Genomic DNA, 23,856 nt, shown 5'->3' on the forward strand with positions numbered 1-23,856 from the left:
TGATGCCAACACATTGATGTACTATATATTATTTCCTTATACCCACTTTGTTGGGCACATCATTATTCTTTGTATTCAGTTGTCTCTGTGGGTATGGATATGCCTCCCTGACATCATTAAGATCATGTACACCCACTTGGAGACTCTTGATTGACAAGTGGCATCACCTCCTCCTCCTGTTGTTCATATCCTTGTAGCAATGACTCTCTCCCTCCCTCCCTCTCTCTCTCTCCATGACTACCTCCTATGTCTACCGAAACAAAACTACAATGTATTTTGGTCATGTGATGTGCTCCTAACACTCATATATTAGGGTGAAATCCGTTATCAAATAAAAAGTAATCACCTAGATATAATTAATTAGGTGGATTGAAATACATCATGTATTATGGGTTTTACACATTAAAACTCACTTTTACCTAAGGAAATAGCCTAGGGAATCACTTTTCCTAAGTTATTTCTGTTAATTAATTCACCCACTTGAGGATAACCCATAAATTCATTAATTTTATTGTATTCTCGTATTTTTACCCATTAAAGTGAAAATAATTCAAAATATTTTCACTCACGTTTTTCATTTCCATACAGAGTAATTCAATAAATCATTTATTTATTGATTATTCCTTAACCCTTTAAACGTTCTCATAGAGGTAACTTATTAAATCATTATTTATAAATTATTTTACCATTTCACCTAGAAATAATTTAATAAACCCATTTGTTTGTTAATTTTTTTTTATCATTTTACCCATTGTTAATAATTAACTCAATAGATCATTGTTTTTTTAGTTAGTTATCTAAATAAAAGTTATTAACCATTTTTTCGACCTTTTCTTCTCACAAATAATAATAAAATACCAAAAGTGGTTAGATCTTTATTTGATCCAACAAATATTTTTATTATTTGACCTCATCAGATAAACTAGTGTTTTATTATAAATAGAGAGGTTTTCTCTTCTCATTCTATAATACCCTTATCATCATCCAACCTTTGATCCTAAGACTTTGGAGTGTTCTCCATTAGAGCCTCTTTTATTTTTTATTTTTTTTTGGATCGTAAAACCATTTATGGAGAGAAGGAACCATTTTAGCTGCAACAAAGATTATAAAAGAACCCTCCCATGGAGGAGGTCCTCTTGAGCCATTCTCATAGGGAGATTTTCATCGTGTGAGAACATTTAAATAAAATATTTGTCTTTGGGTAATGGAATTGGCACTTATCATGTGATTCAGATATCTCTTTTTGTCTGGTTTATTCTCTTATTTTTTTATGCAGGTCTATTGAATACACACATGAATCATTGTTGTTTCTAAAGTTTAATAAAAATACTCACACATTCTTGTTAGACTACTAGCCATCGTGGAAAATACTTTCTTTGCTAACGCTTGTGAAGGAAGACATCTGACAAAAATCCACATGATTGAAGTAAATCATACATCTATTTTAACAACATAAACATGATCAATCTAGTGTTTTATATAGATAAGTCCACCTGTCTAAAATTTGAAGTGGAACAATATCATATAGTGTTCATAGATAGTGCATCATGAAAATAAAATCAGGGCCTCAATATAAGTATTTTCCTAGGTCAAAATGGGGCATTACACTTGTGCAACAAAAACTGGAATCCACTATTGTTGACTTTTCTACTTCTAATCTTTGCATGCTTTTCTAATGTCGCAAACAATATACTTGGTGATAGTTCTTAGCTAGTAGAATCCTATTATTACTTCTACTTCCTTCCATTCCTCTTGCTCTTTGTCATGGTCAAAGATTTATAATGCTATAGGTCTAAGGAGGAGGGGGATATTGAGTCTAAACCACAACCATTTCACTTTGAGTTTCCTCATGAAATTCTTTTAAAAGGGTGTTTTGGATAAGGCAAGCTGCAAGGCATTCCAGGTAGTGTGTCTCCCTATATTGGAGACTTTGGGCTAGAGTTTGTCACCTCCTTAGGTAAGATTGTGCTACCTCCCCCACTAGGAGCCTCAAAGTGTGTTATGGCCTCTACCAACCTATTTTTCCAAATTTGAACTACTTCTCAATTAATGGAAAGGGTCTTGTGAATGATAATGGTCTCTTTTGGCCTATGAACTTTCCTCTTCCTTGTGCCTTTTAGTTCCTCTATTTGCATTTGTCATGCCTCATCTAGGAAGCCAAAGAAATCAAGTAGACTTCTCCCACATAGGGATTGAAAGTCCACTTGTATGGTTTGGAGAGGAAAAGGACATGTAGATACAACTTACGTAGTTTGGCTTTTGTGTCTATGTCACTGATTTGACATAATTCTAATTTTTGAATGTCACTTAGGCATTTGTGATGTCGATTAGTGAGAAATGGATTTCTCACTAAATTATAGGAAATTATGTAGGTTCATTTTTTGAGATCCAAACTTTCTTTTTGAAGCTTATGAAGGTTGAAAATGGATGAATATGGTTGGGAAAGTTTAATTTTGAAGGTATAATGGTCACAATGAAGGTGGAACTAAAAACGAAGGTATAACAAAGGTAATTTATTGCAAGTAAAATGTAGTGTATGAGGTAAGAGGTATGTGTTTTTAGCCAAAAATGTTTATTGAAATGAAATAGATGTAAGGATTATGGTAATGGTGGTTGAAGAGTAATGGTGTAGGAGAGTGATCTTACCAAAAAATTTATCTTATTTAATGGGTATACACTTGGAAAATATATTATTTGAAAGCTAAGTTGCATAAAATTCCCCATTCTTTTGTAGATGGTATTATAGTGTTATTCCAATTATAGCTTTGTTGAATGCTCACTGGTCCTTGTTGTGCTAGGAGTACTTGATGGAGAGGGTGAGTTTGTTTTTGAGTTGGTGATGTTCTTTTGTTTCTTAATTGTTATTATTTTAGCTATTGTAGCTTTTGTTATGTATTTCTCGTGATTATTGTTGTGCTTATTGCTCCTTATTGTGCAAGTGCTTGGGAGATCGTTGGAATGAGGGTATGTACAAACTCATATTTATTATTTCTCTCTCTCTCTCTCTCTCTCTCTCTCTCTCTCTCTCTCTCTACCTAGGGCTACCTCCAAGGAGGTTTTCAACCAAATGTTTTTCCCATGTGCCTCATAGAGTTCTCTCTCTCTCTCTCTCTCTCTCTCTCTCTCTCTCTCTCTCTCTCTTCTCTCTCTCTCTCTCTCTCTCTCTCTCTCTCTCTCTCTCTCTCTCTCTCTCTCTCTCTCTCTCTCTCTCTCTCTCTCTCTCTCTCTCTCTCTCTCTCTATACCTAGGGCTACCTCCAAGGAGGTTTTCAACCAAATGTTTTTCCCATGTGCCTCATAGAGTTTAGAGTTGTCCTTAGGGTGGAAAATCCTAGGGCTACCTCCAAGGAGGTTTTCAACCAAATGTTTTTCCCATGTGCCTCATAGAGTTTAGAGTTGTCCTTAGGGTGGAAAATTCAAATTCAATCAGTTGCACATGAGTCAGGGCCTTGTTTCCATATACAAGCTCATAACGGGTGAACCCTATAGTGTTATTCCATTTGGTGTGTATGCATATACAAATTATATTGACTTGTCTTCCTAGTTATTCTTGCTCATTCTAACTATTTTAGTAAGGATATTGTCCAACTATCTATTTGTCACCTTGACTTGTACAATGGTTTGTGGTGATAGGGAGTGGATTTTCTATCGTGAATGTGGTGTTGCTACATGATGTTTTGAATGAGGTTGAGGTCAATTAAGTTCCTTGGTCAAGGACTATTTCCCTTGGAAATCCAAATATGTAGAATAATTTCTCTCTCAAACTCAAGTACTTATTATTCTTTAGCCACATTCACCACTTTTACCTCATCCCACTCGATAAAATAATTTGTACAAACTATGATGTATTTCTTATGTCCTAAAGGAGGGTCAATTGTTGCCACAAATTTTAATTCCCATTTACCAAAAGGTTATAATGATAGTTGGGGCTATAACGACATTTTATTTCTCTCGGAAAGTTTTCCCATCCTTTGGCACTTATTACAATAATATGTATACCTTTGAATATCCCTATGGGGTAGCCCAAGAATACCCAATTTGCAGGATCTTATAGGATTTTCTCTTTGTTGGACAACTCCTACACATGGTTCATCACGGGATGCATGGAGGATGTCATGTACTTCATCCATCCTCACACATCTCTTCAAAATCCAATCTTGTCCAAGCTTGAATAAATATCTTGCAATCCAAGTGTAAGTTGCAATTTGCCTAACATTATTACATATTTCTTTGTAGGAGAAAGACTAAGGAAACCACCTTGTTTTTAGATAGTTGGCTATGTTAAATAATTAGGGGGTTTTTGCTCAGATAGAAAATATGTGTTCATATGGAAATGGTCATCTATCATGTCTCCATATGTAGGATCTGTTAGTGTTCATAGAACATATGTAATGGCATTTTTCCTTCTTGTCTTGTCAAGGATGGTTAAATTAAACTACTATAACAAAAAAATCCATCTAAGTATTCCAGCTTTAATATCAGGTTTTTTCATGAGGTACTTAATGGAAAGTGTACAAATACTTGATATCTATTGATACAATACCTAAATTTATTCAAAGCATAAACCACTCCATGGAATTATTTTTCAGTAACTATGTACTTTATCTCTACACTAGACAAATTTTTCCAATGAAGTAAATTGCATAAGGCATTTATTTTCGTGTTGACCCAACATTGCCCCTACTACTTTCTATGAAGCATCAATATGGATATGAAAAGAAAGGTTCCAATTAAGGCCTTGTAGCATATGATTTGTGGTAAGCTTTTGCTTCTTTCAATCAAATACCTCCAAACACCAAGGTGTCCAAAAGAAATATATCTCATTAGATAGCAAGGAAAATAGTGGGGAATCCATCTCGCTTAAACACTTTGTGGATCTCCTATAATAACTTGCGTGCATAAGAGGGTGGGTATGTGTTTGATTATGTTTACTTTGTTTTGGTTTACCTCAATTCCCATACAAGCCAAATGATGTCCAAAAGCAACTCCTTTATTCATTTGAGGATGACATTTTTCATGGTTGAGGGAGAGGTTCATATTTTCACACCTTTGAAGAACTTTATCAAGATTATTTGAGCCTCTTGGAAGGATTTATCATAAGGTGTAAATTCATCCATATATATTTCAACAATGTCATGAATGAGGTCTAAAATGATGGTGCTTACAACTCTTTGGAAGGTGGTTGAAGCATTACATAGGCCAAAGAGAAGGACCCTATAGGAAAAGGTACCCTAGGGGTAGTTAAAGGTAGTTTTATATCACTCGTCAAGACTAATTTCTATGTGATAATATCCACTAAGTCCATCCAAGAACGAGAAGTACTCCTTTTTAAGAGAGGACACCTAGGACTTGGTCGATGAATGATAAAGGAAAATGATATTTCCTAGTGGCCTTATTAAATTCCTTGTAATCTACATATACTCTCCATTTTCCAATCACCTTTGGGATGATGATTGAAGGTGAAACCCACTCGTTATCAAAGATTGGAAGAATGAATCTAATAGCTAAGATTTTCTATGGTCCTTATTTAATAATGTATTTTAATGCATGGTCCATTCTCCTCAAAGGTTGCCTAGTGGGCTTGTAGTCCTCTTTGTTGTATATTTGGTGAGTGTAGATGGAGGGATGGCTGCACTTGATCTCTCTATAATCCCATGTGAAGGTTTCAATATTGTTTTTCAATACATTCAACAATTTCTTATCTTAATCAACAGTGAGGTTGGTGCTAATTTTAAATTTTGTAGAGGGACAAATTTCTATTGCTTTGACAATGGAATTATTAGCCTCAATTGTGAATAGTTATTCCCATAAATTGCCTTATTGATCAACATAATTTTAATTCCATTGTTCATCATCTAGAACATTACTTCCCACAATAGAATGATCTTGATTTTGTAAAAAATTAGAGATGAAGGTGTCTTCATCAAATTATTATAGTACATAGGGTTGTATAAATGATGCAAATGGGATAGGTAGTGGTATGAATGGGATCCTCTTTTTCTTCATCTACCTGTATTGGATAATCTTGTTCTACTAATGGATAAGTAGGAGGGTGGATAACAAGTTATTTTTGGGATTAGCCATTTACAAGGATGGTCATATTTCCTGCTCTACATTTAAGCATTTGTTGTAGCTTGCCATGTCCTTCCCAAGATGAAAGAATATCCATTGAATTTTTTCTTGGGTTGAAGAACTAAGAAAGCAGTGGGGTGTTCCCCTCAACTTCTATTGTTTAACTATCCATAAGCTAAAGAATACTATTGGTCTGTCTCAATGGTCCTTGAAGTGTTAGTTTCAACATTATTTCCTTAGTCATGACAGTTATTGTAGACCCTAACTCTATCAAGATGTTTTGGATCAAGCTTTTGTTGATGTGCACATTCATTGCACATTTTTTAGGATCCCAATACTTAGTAATAAACAACCTCCCAAGCATGAGATATATTAGTTATCATATGACATTGATTGTAGAGGTGTCCTTTTTTCTTCTCTTAGGCATCTTGATGCATTCCTATTTGATGTATTTGTTGCAAATGGGAACATATTTGATGGTGTAAAGGAGGGGAATTTTGACATGCAATCTCTTGAGTTCTCCTAGGAGTTCATTATCTTCATATGTATAATTTTTCTTGGTGGTTAACCTTTAAGGGTGAGGTGGATATTGTGGAAGGGAGGGTTGTTGAATGATAGTATGCTCTTTTCCATCTTCTAGATATTCTATATTCTTGGGGATGTGAGGATATTTTAGAACCTTTCCTGACTTCAAGTTGATTTCTTGAACAACCAAGGAGTAAGTTTGATATGCAACCTCATTATTATATACAAAGCCTCTTTATTATTAGGTTGGGAGCAGGATGAGCAGGAAGTTGAGGCTACTTTGGAGGAGAAACATTTTGAGGAGTGGTGTTTAGTTGTGAAGGAGCAGGAGGAATAGGAGTTGGGTGTTGAGGAAAGGGAGTCTCCACCCTTGTGGAGAGTTATCCCAATGAGGGTTTGCATTTTGAAATGGTTGATAAGAAGGAGAAGCATAATGGTTTGGAAATTTCCATTGGTTTTGCAAAGCCCGGGGAGGTGGATCAGGTTAATACCAAGGTTGGTAAGGCACTTGTGCATTATTTCCACTAAAATACTGAGGGTGGTTATAATTCATACTTTTTTTGAAGGTTCATGGTGCTGTTAGCATTTTTTTATTGATGAAGCACATCAATTTCACACTTCCATTTACTCCATATACAATCTTCAAATGTGGCAATCAAGGGTATTTCTCAATTGCATGAGGTTATTATAAAAGAGCACATACCTCTATACTATTTAGTGGGAACTCATTCAGACAATGTATTTCAGTGCATATTAGACAAAATATAGCTAGTTCCCTCTCAGACCTCTTCCTATTTCTTCATGATCTACGAAGTATCCATTTGCATGGCTAGTGAGTATAGAATTTATGTTTTCATGTCCTCTAGCATCCTTCCTATTTCATTTTTTGTAAGTTTAGAAGAAGAAGAACTTACCATACTCTTATAATTTCTACCATTTGTCTTACTTTCCTTCGAGTAATTCTTGAAGATTGCTTAAATGCCTTGATTATATAACTAGTAGATTTCCCCATTTGAAAATAGATTAAGTGTTTCCACGAGGTCTTCCCTAACTCTTTTTAGTAATAGAAGTCTGAGTGAGTCTTCATCCAAAGTGAAATTATGTTCTCTTGTAGTTGAGTTGAAATCTTTCTTCATAATTCTCTAGGGATTCATTCCCCCCTTCAGTGATTTTGAAGATTTCATCTCTAGTATCTCTTTCTCTGCAATAGTATATGTACTTGTTGTTAAGGATTATTTCATTTGGTCCCAACTAGTGATGTCGTTTCCTTTTAGACTCATGAACTATCTCAAGAATGAATCCTTTGATGTGGAAGGAAAGAGCTTGAGCTTTTCTCATCTGAAGTGTAACCATAGGTCGTGCACAAAAGAACAATCTCAAAAAAGAAGATATTATGATCCTCCATAGTTAAGCCATAGAAATGAGGAAATATAGATGGGTTATTGTTCTTCAATTTTTATTCTCCATTGGTTTCCTAAATAAGGAAAGCAAAGGCCTCATGTTTTTCTCCATCATCAACCATTGTATAGTGAGATGGAGCTCCTTCCTCCTCTAAGATATTCTCAAAGAATTTTCTCAAATTTTTCTACTTGTCTCTCCAAAGACTCTTCAAATCATTTTTATCCTTGTGGGGAAAATGACTCATAATTAAATAGATATTGTTGATTATTATATCATGGTTCAAACGTGGGGGTTCTAGGAAAACATTTTCCTAACCTATCCCTAAGTCGACATGTGCATGTGTCAAAGAAAGCTAGGAATGCGAACTATCTATTTTTTTCTTTTTAATGTTAATGAAAGAAAAAACACAAATTTTCCTCTCTTTTTTTTAGTGATGATGAGAAAGAGAAGAAAAAAGGAATTGTAGACTTTTAGCCTCTCCCCAACAACGATGCAAAAAAGTGGTGGGCCTTAGAATTGCAGCAAGAGTGATTACCTACATTAAGGTGTTGTTGTAACCACTATAACACCACCCAAAATTTTGAGCCTACCACTCAAATTTTGGACTCCCCCTCTGTCTTTTCAAGTCTCAAAGGTCATGTTGACGTTTCAAATTGGTCAAATCTCCCAATGAACCAGTGGTCATTAAACCATATCGATTTTCTCGTCTTCACCATGAATGTTACTTGTATTCTCATTCATTCATCTGTTTGTGAATTTGGTGCTTTAATGATGTAATTTTAAGCCATAAATCCCATGGAATCCTTTGCAATCTTCAGGCATGAAATTAGTATCCCTTTTTTCCTAGGTTCTCATCACCTTGTGAGCTTTTCAATGGAAATAATGGCAATGTCATGGTATAAATTGCATTGCATCGTTATAATATTTTATGTGATTCAATGTTAAATAAGCTTCAGATAAAAGGTCCTTATATACATGTTGCATTGGATTCCCTTTTATGTAGCTACCATCTCTATCATAGGTTGGAATCTTGTAAAATATATTTTGGTCAAATTAGCATAACATATCACCTAGCGCTTGCAATATTAATTGCTTATTAAGATTTAGTGCATGATATTGTGAAAGTTGATTATGTGTTGCACTTTTTGGATAATTCATATTATTTTTGGCATGCAGGGTAATCTTTTGAGGTTTTACAAATGCATGAGTTACACCATTTGACAAAACCCTAGAAGGATAGTAAATATGACACGATATTTATGCCTTGAAGAAACCCATCGACTGTCAAAAAGAACATTGCAAACCATCCAAAAAGAAAAAAATGTGTTGACGGTGCAATAAGAGGTAGCAACATTTCATAAGCAGTGTTGGTGATTATTCTATGGTGTGTCATCAAAGCAATACGTTGAAGTATAAAGCAAAGGAAATATATATGGTCGTGGGAACCATAAGGAGTGCAATACTGTGTGTTGGAGCTAAAGGACAACAGTATACAATGCGCTTACAATACATAGTGATAACAACACAATGGGGTTGTGAAGTCATGATAACACATGCCATATATAAGGTTAACCAAAACAATGAAGGGACGTTATAATGCGATGAATAAGGATACAAAGAGACTAGACTTAAACAATACAAGTGCATTTAAGGACATAAGACAATGTTATAAACCACCTATAGAAAGCGCTAAAGTCTTTTAAGGATGCGATGGGCATTGAAATAATATTGAAACACATTTTAATAATTATGTATAGGCGTTACGATAAAAATATATATATATCAAAACAATCTAAGGAGGATAATGCATATCACTAGTGCTTGTTGCAACAATGGCAACAAAAAATATATATAATACAAAAAAGGATGTGATCAAGACCATGCATAGAGATGCAATACAAACATATGTTGGGAAGAGTATCACAACTTGGGCATTGAATATAATAAAGCGTTGATTTTGTCTCTTAATATTGGTGCAATAACATTGTGCTAGAGAAGCAATGTTTAAAAAAACAATGGATAATTACTAGGGAAGTCGCACCATGTATAAGGGCTCTGATGACATTGTCATTAACGTTGTCATTAACATTGTTATGTTCTTGTATCATGTTCTGCAAGTCATCAATGGAGGGTTTATTTTGTCCTCATCCTTTTGACATAGCACACTTAGTCTCACACGTATCTCTGCATTTGATATCAAAGAGAAAAAACACATATGTAATGGAAGTCAAGTCACTATCCCAGATGGGGCTCCTATCCCAAAAGGTGTGAGGTTTAATTGGGGTTCCATACCAGGGAGACCCCCTAGTGTTGGCGGATTATCCAATATTGTTGACACTTTTGGTGCTAGAAGGAGGGTTGATGACAATTTGACCCTCATTTAATTTATATATCTTATAATGGCTTCTTATGAACCTCATATTTGGCATTGTGCTTTTGGAGAAATATGTTCCTCAACTCCTTTCGAAGCTTACCTCTTGTCAAAAAAACAAGTTTAATGGTAAGAGTGAAATTTCTTCATCAGGACATCTTGCTCAATTTCTTGAACGTTGTATCTTGAATCATTTGTTGGATGAAGTGGTAATATGCAGACTTTTCACTCTTACCTTTGAAGGTTGTGTCAAAGCCTAGTCCCAAACTTTACCACCTACATTTATCCATTCGATTCAACAATTCATTGATGAGTTTTTATTTTCTTTTAAGGGATATATATAGTTACCAGAAAAATTTTGAAAATATCAACAAGCTTAGAATGAAACCAGGTGAATCATTGGATGATTTTATATTTAGATTTAATAATATTTGTTATACTTTTCCTAAGAGAGATGTGGATTGGAATTATTTGCAGAAAAAGTGTGAAAAATTGGTTCACCTTTCTTTGGAGCAATTTGAATCAGAACTAGATATTAATGATTCTAACAATCCACAATCTACAAATCAACAAGATTTTATGCTAACCAGTTTTTCTTATTCTGATGAAGCTCAAAGAGAATCTCAAGCCTTCAAAGAGGAGATGGTCCCCCCTAGCTCATCTCATCCTTCATTGTCTTCATTATCCAATGAATTATTGGACTCTTGTACTGACAATGAAATTTATGTTTCTGATGAATCAGGTTATGAAGGAATTATGCAAGAAGAGGAACCAAGTTGTCTTGCTTTTGAAGCTTCAATATACCATGTTGAAGAAGAGTAGGGTCAATATGAAAATCGCATTTGTATTGTTGGGTATGGAGCCTTATTATCTTCCTGATTCATAAGTCTTGTTTCTGCCGGGTGTATACCCCAGGAAGATTGTAATTTCATAATCAATTTGGATCATTCATTAGGCAGATGATCCAACAGTAGAAGTTGTGTTAATTTAGGGTTTTTTACCCTAGAAGGAAACGCTCGGTTTATATGAGGGAATTGTGTTGCGGTTGTATATTATTATTCTGAGCAAGAAATAGAGAGGAGACAGTGTGAAAGCAAAGAGGAAACTATAGTGGATCTATTGTAGGTTGTATCTCTTCATTTTGTTGGATAATATAAGATGAAGGACTTGTTGTTTCTCTATGGACATAGCCCAAATTGAGTGAGCCACGTATATATATGTCTCTCTTGTTTTATGTGTTTTTGTATTTGTGTTTCCACAATATTTTGTGTTTTCATTGCTCCCTTAATTAATTTCTAATAACTGGTATCAGAGATGAAGGTCTATTTGGCTTATAAACTCACAGGAAAGAAGGGTTCCTGGTTTGAGTGGGAGAAATGGCAAAAGATGGTAGGTTTAGGGTTGAGAAATTCAACGACCAAAACTACCAACTATGGAAGATGTAAATGGAGGATTATTTGTATCATAAATACTTTTACCTACCATTGAGTGGAAAAGCAAAGAATTCAAAGAGTATGACGGACCTTGAATGGGAGATTCTCAACAAAAAGGCACTAGGAAAAATACAGTTGTGTCTGGCAAAGTCGATGGCATTCAACATTTCAAAGGAAACAATAACAGAAGGTTTAATGATTGCATTGGAAAACTATATTAAAAACCGTCAGCCTCAAATAAGGTATTTATTATGAAGCATCTATTTAATATGAAGATGTCAGAAGGTGCATCTATTGTTGATCATTTAAATGAATTTAACATGGTTACTAGCCAGTTAAGTTCTGTAGGTGTAAATTTTGATGATGAAGTTAGGGCTCTATTATTTCGATGCTCATTGCGAGAAAGTTGGAATGGCTTAGATATGGCTATTAGTAACTCTGTATTTGGATCTAGTACTTTGAAGTTTGATGATGTTGTTGGTATCATCCTTAGCGAGGAAATGCGAAGGAAAATCTCTGGTTAGACATAAGCTAATGCTTTGACTACAGATATTAGGGGAATAAAATTTAAAATAGGAAGGAGCCAAAGAAATCGTAGTAAGTTAAGAAAAGGTAGATCCAAATCTAGATTTGGGATAGTGTACTAGAAATGTGGGAAGAAAGGACACTTGAAGAAAGACTAAAAATCTCAAAAGGGAAAAGAAGGAGATGGATAAAAAGAGAACAATCATGAAGTGAATGTGACAGGTGATGTGTTGCAAGATGCTTTGATTCTTTCATTAGAGAATATTGTTGATGCTTGGGTGGTAGATTCAGGGGCTTCATTCCATGCCGCACCTGATAGGAAACATTTTCATGACTATGTTCAAGGAAATTTTGGACAAGTTCATTTGGGTGATGATAAACTCTATAAAATCATTGGAATGGGTAAGGTTTTCATAAATCAATAGAATGGAAACCAATGGATATTAAAGGAGGTAAGGCATGTTCCAAATATAAAGAATAATCTAATTTCAATAGGGTAGTTGGGAGGTGAAGGTTGTGTAACTACATTCACAGACAAAATTTGGAAGGTCGCTAAGGAGCCCTGGTAATAGAAAAAGGACAAAAGGTTGGTACATTGTATTTATGCAATGGTATTTCTAATTATGTTAATGATTTAACCTCCACAGGAGCATATACAACATTGTGGCATCATAGACTCGGGCACATGTGTGAGAAGGGGATGCAAATTCTTCACTCAAGAAATTTGTTGCCAGGTTTGAAGCATGTTGATTTGGATTTCTGTGAAAATTATGTTTATGGAAAACAGAAGCGAGTCATATTTATCGTAGTTGGGAAGGAAAATAAGAGCAAAAAATTAGAGCTTGTGCATACAGATGTATGTGGACCTACTCGGGTATCATCCCTCTCACTATTATGTTACTTTTATTGATGATGCAACTAAAAGAAACCTGGATTTATTATATTCAGAATAAATCTGATGTATTTGATACTTTAAATAAATGGAAAGCTTTGGTTGAGAATGAGACAGGAAAGAAGTTGAAGTGTCTCAGATCAAAAAATGGAGGTGAATATTGTAGTAAAGAGTTTAATAACTATTGTTCAGAGCATGGAATTCATAGAGAGAAGACAGTTCCAGGAACACTACCGGAAAATGGCGTGTCAAAAAGGATTAACATGACAATCATGGACCATGCAAGGTGCATGAGATTACATGCAAGGTTTCTCTTACAATTTTGGGTAGATGTTGTAGATATTGTCTTTATCTAATAAACATAGGGCCTTCAAGTTATTTGGATGGTGGTATTCCTAAGGAGGCATGGATAGGTAAAAAGGTAAACTACTCATTTTTAAATACGTCCTGTTGTGAAGCCTTTTTCCACATTAATAAAGAAAATAGAACAAATCTTGAGGCAAAATCAAAAAAATGTACCTTTATTGGATATGGTGTTAATGATTTTGGTTATCACTTATGTGATTATGAAAATCACAAAATCATTAGGAGCATAGATACCAATGAAAAGGCCTTGTATAAGGATTAGATGCAGGGAAAGAAACAGGAAAAGGAAAACAGAGATACACTATGCTTTATGAGATCACAGAAAAAAGTAAAGATGCCTGAAAATCACAATGATCAGTAGCCACAACAACAACCACAGCAACAACAGGCACCTCAAACACCTGAAAGTTGTTTTAGAATATCTATTAGGATAAGTAGACCCCCTAAACGATACTCTCCTTCATTATATTATGTATTGTTGATTGATTATGGTGAACCAGAAAGATATGAAGAAATAATGTGGGTAGAAACCAGGAAGAAGTGGAAGCAGACCATGGAAGATTAGATGGACTCCTTGATGCATAACCAGACTTGGGACTTTGTCAAGTTTCCTGCAAGAAAAACAACATTGTAGTATAAATGGGTTTGCAGGTTGAAGGAAGAAGATGGAGGTAAACAAAGGTATAAGGCTAGACTTGTGGTGAAGGGGTTTGCAGAAAATAAAGGTATAGACTTTGATGAAATTTTTTCTCCTGTTGTTAAAATGACTTCAACATAACTATTTTAAGTCTAGTGGTAGTAGAAGATTTGGATCTTGAGTAGTTAGATGTGAAGACAACCTTTCTCCATGGGGATTTAGAATAAGAAATATATATGCAGCAACCATAAGGGTATGAGGTCAAAGCGAAGGAGAAATTAGCGAGCATGTTGAAGAAGAGCTTGTATGGCCTAAAACAGGCTCTAAGGCAATGGTATCTAAAATTTGACAAGTTTATGTCTGAACAAGGTTATACTAGTTGTCATTCTAATCATTGTGTTTATCTTAAAAAACAAAATGATGGTAAATATATTATATTGCTATTGTATGTCGATGACATGCTTGTTGCAGGGTCTAACATGTAGGAAATAAATGTGCTCAAAGGGAAATTTCCAAATTCATTTGCAATGAGCGATTTGGGTGTTGTAAAACAAATCCTTGGTATGAGAATAACTAGAGACACGAAAAATTCCAAATTAACATTATCTTGAGTGAGTACATAGAAAAGGTGTTGGAAAGATTTAATATGCAGAATGCAAAACTAGTTAGTACACCTTTGGCTAGCCATTTCAAACTAAGTAAGGAAATGTGTCCGCAGACTCGGAAAGAGATGGATTATATGTGTAAAGTTCCATATGCATTAGTATTTGAAGGCTTAATGTATGCAATGGTCTACATAAGGCCTAATGTTTCACATGCAGTGGGAGTTGTAAGCATGTATATGAGCAATCCAGGAAAAGAGCATTTGATGGTAGTGAAGTAGATTCTCAAGTATTTGAGAGGTACCACAAATCAAACATTATGCTTTGGTGCTTTAAACATTGTTATACATGAATATGTTGATATAGATATGGCAGGTGATAGGGATAACAAGAGGAGCACCACATGGTATGTGTTTACTGTAGGTGGAATAACTGTCAGTTAGGTTTCAAAATTGCAAAACATCATTTCAATTTCAACAATGGAAACAGAGTATGTTATTGCTACATAGGCTAGTAAAGAAATGATTTTGTTGCAAAGGTTTATGGATGAATTGGGCAAGAAGCAGGAGATAGGAAGGTTATACAATGACATCTAGAGTGACATTCATCTTGCAAAGAAATCAACATTTCATTCCAAGACTAAACATATACAGCTCAAGTACCATTTCATACGGTCAGTGCTGGAAGTTGGACAACTGAAACTGGAAAATATACACACTAGCCAAAATCCTACAGATATGTTAACAAAAGTTGTAACCAGGGAGAAACTAAGATTTTTCTCAGTTTCAATTGGTCTTCAAGTATGATGATGAAGATGAGAAACATCCAAGTCCAAAGTGGAAGCATTGTCCAACAAGTGAAGCAGTAGTGGAGTTGTTATAACCAGTGTCCAAGTGGGATATTATTGCGTGTGGAGCCCGATTATCTTCCTGATTCAAAGGTCTCGTTTCCGCTGGGTGTATACCCCAGGAAGACTGTAATTTCATAGTCAATTTGGACCGTTCATTAGGCAGATGATTTGACGTAAAATTTATGTTAATTTAAGGTTTTTTTTTTCCCTAGAAGGAAACCCTTGGTTTATATGAGGGAATTGTATTGTGGTTGTGTATTATTATTCTAAGCGAGAAACAGAGAGGAGATGGTGTGAGAGTGAAGAGGAAATTACAACGGATCTGTTTTAGGTTATATCTCTTCATTTTAATGGATAATATAACAGGAAGGATCAGTTGTTTCTCCGTGGATGTAGTCAAAATTGGGTAAACCACGTATATCTGTGTCTCTCTTGTTTTATGAGTTTTTGTATTTGTGTTTATGCAATATTTTGTGTATTTCATTGCTCCATTAATTAATTTCTAACAATTATACCATCCTTTGACAATCATGTTGATGAAAATTTTGTTGATTCAATTAATCTTTAGCCTCCCCATAATATGCTCTTACATCTACCTCCCTGTCATTACCGAGGCATTGTCTTGGGTAATAGTGGGTGATCAAAAAATTTCATAGAGCATAACACATATGTTGATATGTTTTTTTGCAAGTTGATATGAGTGCACAGGATTTGAGTTTTGAATCAAATTTAGTTACAACCGATATTTATTCACCCAAATATTTCCATCTTCCTTCACCTTTAACACATTATTTCATTGTACCCTTATGTGTTTGACGAGTCTACTACATTAGAAATCTATCTAAATCCTTTAGATGTCCACCTTGTTGGTATTGATTACGATCAGGTACATGATGGTGTTGTTTCACAATTAGGAGATGAAAATACTGAATCCATTATTCATGATTTGTTGAATTGCTAATCCTTAATAGGTGAGGAGGAAGATTTTACAACTCCAAATGTTCAAGGAACTCCTTCAACTCATTCATCTAGGTCCCTAATCCATGAAGAGCCTCATTTGTTTAATATTAAGTTTGATCAAATTAGTCGCATTGGCAATGTTTTCACGGACACATCTAACAATAGTTGTGTATACCCACCCCTCTATCTTTCTAAACCACCAAAATTTGATGACCCAACATTTGAGAGTTTAGAGACTTGTCAAGAGGTTGAGTAATTTCATATTTTGCTGATGGTTATGTCAGGTCCTCGTGAACTTGGCAACATATGTGAGCAAAATCAAATTCAACTTTATTCACAGGACTCTTTCCCTAACACCTTTTCATCTAATGGAAACTCATCTTTGAATGATTTTCAGGCCTCTCTTGTTCATGATTTTCAATTTCATGACAAATCATTGATTAGTTGGAGGAGTCTTAATTAGTAACTTCGCTGCTAATAAGAACTTTCAATTTTATCTTGGCAACTTTCTATGAAAGAATATGTGGATGGAGGCACATTCATGAGGAATTTCCAAGATGCTCATGCCATTCTATTTACTGCCATAAAGTTGTGGTCTGGTTAGAACGTTCCTTTTTTATTAACTCTCTTACTTGTAGACATGACCTTCATTCTTATGTGCAAGCTATTTAGGAAAATGTTTTTTGTTTTTGCACATTTGTTTATGCCATTACTAATTGCTTATATCGTTATGCTCGCAGGTCGAAGGCAGCTTGTGTGGTTTCAATGGAAGTTTCATTTCACTTAATTTTGACCTCCTTCCCAATTATATTAGGATTTAGGATAGTTTTGTTTGCTTATTAGAATAGTTTTGCATCGTTGTTTCTCATGTACATAGTTGCATCTGCTTTGCATTTCATTTTGGATTAGTTTGCATAGGCATTCCATAGCTCTTAATTACATTTATCTTACCATATTGCATTACATTTACCTTTATTTCCTTTAAATAATTCCCTTGCATTGCATTGCATTATGCATTTTCTTCTCATTTGGGTCTTGTCTGCTACACGTCCCTACAAGTTTGTATATAATGATATCATATAGAGTTTTCATCATCTACCTTACTTGCCTTTTCCATACTGCTTAATTCCCATCCATTGATTGTGTGTGGTTGTTGTGGTCTCTTTAAGAGGTAGCCTCATATAGATACTGATATTGAAACCTTGTCCCCTATGCTAATACATGAGTCTACTTTATTAGCAAGGAAAATATGATTGGATACAGGTGTGGAACTCTAATTAGTTGATAAGATCAATATCTCTAACCTGGAGTTTGTTTTCGGTCTGGTTTTGATAGTTTAGATTGTGTCTTCATTGTCTTCTTATCAGCTGGAGGTGTGATGTATAAATATGACATGAGGACACACCTAACTCAGAATATCTTTTCATTTCTTCAAATAAGAAACCTCTCTGACGCATAAAATAAGTCAGGATCCCACTTTTTCCCTAGCGAAATAAAGGCCTACAAAATGCCAATGTGCATAAATGAAAATAAAATAAAAGGCAAAAAAAGAGAAAGGCTTCCTGCGCAGAGAGGTGAAGCAAGCAACTTCGTTGGGGTATTAAATAGGCTTGCTAGCAACAAAGAAATGCTTGTGATTTCTTGAGTGACTCATCGGGGTACTAAACATACCTACTAACACTGGAGCAACACCAGAAACTCACTTTACAATTATTAATATAATAATCCCTTTGTCATGTTATCTATATCATTGTCGAAGACTAACATATGTGCGATCTTGATGTGGCATTTAAAGAATAACATGACATAGCTATGGAGATAGGTGAATGACATATTTATAAATGGTCAAGTAAATAAAGTGGTACCCATGGTATTTGATTCAATATTTATTTTCATTTATCTTAAGACTCAATTTATCGAAGGGACTAAGGCAGAGATGTTGGATTCTACCAGTGGTTCACCATGTGTTGTAGCCGCTACAACACCGCCCAAAATTTTGAGCCTACCACTCAAATTTTGGGTTCCCCCTATGTCTTTTCAAGTCTCAAAGGTTATGCTCATGCCTCAAGTTGGCCAAATTTCCCAATAACCAAGTTTTCATTAAAACCTATCGATGCACTCGTCTTTGCCATGAATGTTACATGTACCTACATTCATTCATCTTGGTTTTGGTTCCTCTAGATGCATTGAGGTTTGGGAAGTTGTTGCTTTAATGATGTAGTTTTAAGCCTTATATCCCATGGCATGCTTTGTGATCTTTATGCATGAATTTAGTATCTATTTTTTACCCTGGTTCTCATCGCCTTGTGAGCTTTTCAAGGGAAATAATGGTAATGCCATGGTATAAATTGAATTGCATCATTAGAATATTTTATATGATTCAATGTTAAATAAGCTTCAAATAAAAAGTCATCATATACATGTTGCATCGAATTATCTTTTATCTAGCTACCATCTCTATCATAGGTTGGAATCCCGTAAAATATATTTTGGTCAAATTAGTGTAACCTATTACCTAGCCCTTGCAATATTAATTGCTTATTAAGCTTTAGCGCATGAGATTATGAAAGCTTATTATGTGTCACACTTTTTGACTAATTAATATTACTTTTTCCAAGAACAGTAATCTTTCGAGGTTTTAAAAATGCATGGGTTACACCATTTGATAAAACCCTAGAAGGATAGTATATGTGACACAATATTCATGCCTTGAAGAAACCCATTGACTGCCAAAAAGAACATTGCAAACCATCCAAAAAGAAAAAAAATGCAATGACAGTGCGATAAGAGGCAACACCATTTCATAAGTAGCATTGGTGATTATTGTAAGGTGTGTCATCAAAGCAATATGTTGAAGTGTAAAGAAAAGGATATATATATATGGTCATGGGAATCATAAGGAGCGCAACATTATGTGTTGGAGGTAAAGGACAATGGTATACAATGCACTTACCATGCAGAGTGACAACAATACAATTGGGTTGTGAAATCATGATAACACATGCCATATATAAGGTTAAACACAACAATGAAGGGACACAACAATGTGTTGAATAAGGATATAAAGAGACTAGACTTAGATGATACAAGTGCGTTAAAGGACACAAAACAACATTACATACGACCTATCAAAAGCGCTAAAGTATTTTAAGGATGTGATGGGCATTGAAATGATATTGCAGAACATTTGGATAGTTATGTACAGGTATTACGATCATAACTATATCAAAATGATGTAAGGAGGACAGCGCATATCTCCAGGGCATGCTGCAACGATAAGCAAAAAAAATAATAATAAAAGGATGTGATTAAGACCATGTGAAGAGATGCAATACAAACATACATTGGGAATAGTATCATAGCTTAGGCATTGAATATAATAAATCACTACTTTTGTCTCTTAATAAATGACGCAATGACAATATGCTAGATAAGCAATGTTTAAAAGAGCAGTGGATAAATGCTAGGGAAGTTATACCATGTGTAAGGGCTCTGATGACATTGTAATTAATGCTACCATGAACCTCGTATAGGAGATAATGTAATAAGTCGCCACAAAAAACACTGCAAAGATTATTATTTTGGTACACGTTGGTTATTTTTCAGGTTCAGGTGTGGTATGAAAAGATATGCAAGCCATTCAAAGGAACCATAAAGATTATTTGAAAGGCGACGCTAAAGGACCATTGAAAATTTATACCAAAGTTGCAATGATACATTGAATTCAATGATAACAAAAAAATGTGCAAAGATACATCACAATGCATTCAGAGAAGACTTGAATTAAAAGCTTCTCATAATTCCTTGACTCGAATCGAAGGCTTTCATCACTCCACACCAAATCTGAATTAAAAATCCATTGTTAACGATATGTGTGCTATGATCGATGTTGGCTTAGGAATGACCAATCCAAAGGAGCATTGAGAACCTATCAGGAAGTAATGTTAGCACATAAAGCATTCCTAGTTCGCAGTCTATTTTCCCCTATCTCTATCCCTTGCACCTACGCCCAACACATGAGCCCCACACCCTGTGTGAGCGCACAATGCACTTTTAATCCTTCATCATGACTACCTTTGTCCTTATTCTTTGCGCATGTGCCAAGGCTAGCACGATGTGAATGCGACAATGAATTATACAAAAGGGAATTACCCACTACAAAAGGTGGATGGCTCCATCATTTAAACGTTGACCATGTTTGATCTATATGTGTAAACTTGAAGATTTTTAATAAATTTTCAAGTTAAAACTATATGTGTCTTGGGTAGAAGATCAATTTACTAAACACATAAACAAGTAAATTTTAACCAAATTTTACAACCAAGCAAAGACAAATAAGCATATCTAAAACACATAACATAAAGCATGATAAAGGAGTTCATCCCTCTCGGGCTACATCTCCTGGTCCAACTTCCAATGCAGGGCCTCTTTCATTAAAAATGCTCAAAAGTGTGTTTACATGCTTTACAAATATCAAATAGTAGAACTGATGTCTCCAATGGATCTAACACTATCAAAAACCCCCATTTTGGTTCTTTTTGCACCTCATTTGGCCAAAAATTGAGTAAAATATGACTGTTTCAAGTTTCTCCCAAATTCTACAGCTAACCATCCTCCAATTCGGCCTAAACCTGGCTCAATCACCCTAAATGCAGAAACAACACGCAAACCTTGCCTACACTCCCGCTCGGTGGGCGAAATTGCAGGACGGATAACTTTGCCATTAAGCCCCTAATCTCGATTTTTCTGGTCACATGGCGGCTATAAGACCGCATAGGGGGGCCAAAGATTCTGGGCCCTGTCTAGCCCCTAGCTATGGCATGCGCCCTTGGTTTTATGTTGTGTTGGTGACCATGGGTTGGCGCCTCTCCATTTCCACACCCACAGTCACATGAGGCACTAGGTACCTTGGGGTTGGCTCCTTATTTTCCCGCTCAGTCATAGCATTGGCTCCAGTTATGCATTGTGGCTTGGGCCATTTCCATGGTCTGGGCGAAGGCCTAACCCCTTGGTGCCCCACCTGCAGTCCCATGGCGCTGCGGTGGTGCAGTCCCATATGCCCACGTTGCAAAGTTTATATAACGCATTCAAACCATTATAAACAAGAAACATGTATGGCGCGGTGGTATGAGACTATAGTGTCTGCTACAAGGTTGCAGGTTCGAATCTCGTAGAGGCAGTTCAACCTCAAACATAATTTTTCTTGAATGAATGGAGGCCACATGGCACTCCCTCATTGGGCCACATAAAAAAACCCTTAACCAATAAAAAATTCACATTTCTACAACCAATTAGAACAAGACAAGTCACATTCAATGCCTGGTCCACCAAACACACAGTCAAACCTAGTCAAATGCCTAGTCAACGTATGGACTACTGGTTGGGTGTACTTGCAACCCAAATTCCAAAATTTTTAGTTGTTTTCCAATTCAATCGGGACGCGATAACAGGAGCATCTGATATTGGTTTTGACTTAAACGAATTGCATTAATTTCATATCGTTGAGATCTATCTAGTCATTCAGGTTTCAAGCTCTATCGCACACTCTGAATTTTGAGCACTATTTTGATCCACCACATCACTCCTCCCCATTGGAAGCTTTTGGATCTCCAAAATATCTTTATCGTTCAACAAATATATGAGGGAACTGCTCCCTCACCCTTCCAGTCTCAGTCCACTAAACTTTTCTTGAATTTGTCACTTTGAGCTTTTCATGAAAATACATCACTTTCCCTGATTTTGGAGTCCTAGAATTTTTGTCAAAGATGAACTCTTGTTGTAATTTTCCAAGATATGCAGAACAAAAAACTGCCCTTGGAGGAATCTGAACATTCCCTCCTCGGTCTGCAATCAATGGAAACTTAAATAATTTGAAGTTCCTTTCACCTTGAACATTGTCATCATGACGATGCTTAACATGTCTAGCCTTGCATTCGGCTCGGCTCTTTATCAAATGTGATCACCATCGCTATGCAGCATCATTCTTCAAATCCAAAACATTATGAAACCCACAAGAAGGTGTTTTGGGACCAATGTCCTCTTTGTCAAATAGTCTTTGCATTTTCTTTTTGACCTATGCATTATTTAACATCGGTATCTTGTTCTCACCAATGTTCAACAATGATGCATCCTGCTGTGAATTCACTTCATTTTGTTTACGTCTTTTAGGAGGCAACATGTTAGACTCCTGAAACATCTTATCACATGAATTAGAAGCCTCAATGAAATCAGATTTAAAATTTGATTCATATCCTTAAAAGTCTTTAGATTCCTCAGCATCTTCATGTTTGATCATTATCAATGTAAAGTTTTGACTAGCATTAAAAATTCTCTTCATTTGTCCCACATTTACAAGAGATGTATTCAACTTCTTGTTGTGTGCTCTAACAATGTACTCAATCCCATTCTTGAACAAATGATATTTGTTCTCATGGCGATGAAAAATAGCTCTCCTATCATATAGATATGGGCTTCCCAAAACAATACCACATATATCAATTGGAATTACATCAAACTCTACCTCATCTAAAAAGTTTGCAGTGATTGCAAATTTCAATTTACATCTTTTTGTCACATGAAATTTTGCATTGTCACATATCCAACCTAGAGGATAAGGTTTAGGATGAGGAATGGTTTCTAAATTCAACTTCTTGACAATGTCTTTTAAGATAAGATTTGCTTGTGAACCACTATCAAACAGTGTATCTATCTTGGTATGTTTTGAAATAACTCTAATATGGAAAAGCTCTATTCTTGTTTTTTCATCTTGAGTTTCATTGAGACAATTTGAAGAACTAGTACTTGAAATGTCCTTACCTTTCAAACCCATGGTTGTGATCTTTGTTTCATCTCCAGAATCATAACCTAAATCATGTTGTGTAGTTGCAGTTGTCTTCTCTTTCTCCTTGTTTTTAAATTTTTTGGGTCTCATCTCTGGATGAAGTTTCCAATAATGATCTTCATCATGACCCTCTTTGGAACAATGTTTACATGTATTTTTGTATTTCTCCATATTTATGGAAACACTCTTCTTTCTTTTTCCTTTAAACTTACCCTTTCCTTTTTCTCCAGACTCTAAGGAACTCTCACTAGTTTCTTCAGAAACATTTTTCCCTCTTGCCTCTAAATGAGTTTCCAGAACACAAACTTCATGCAGTTTTGTAGGGTTAAACATGAGAATGGTATGTCTCAAATAACTATGCAATCCTCCAATGTATTTTAGC

This window comes from Pinus tabuliformis, chromosome J (genome assembly GCF_031772625.1).
Source record: "Pinus tabuliformis cultivar Carrire ecotype Pingquan chromosome J, CPIR1, whole genome shotgun sequence".
Taxonomy (NCBI): Eukaryota; Viridiplantae; Streptophyta; class Pinopsida; order Pinales; family Pinaceae; genus Pinus; species Pinus tabuliformis.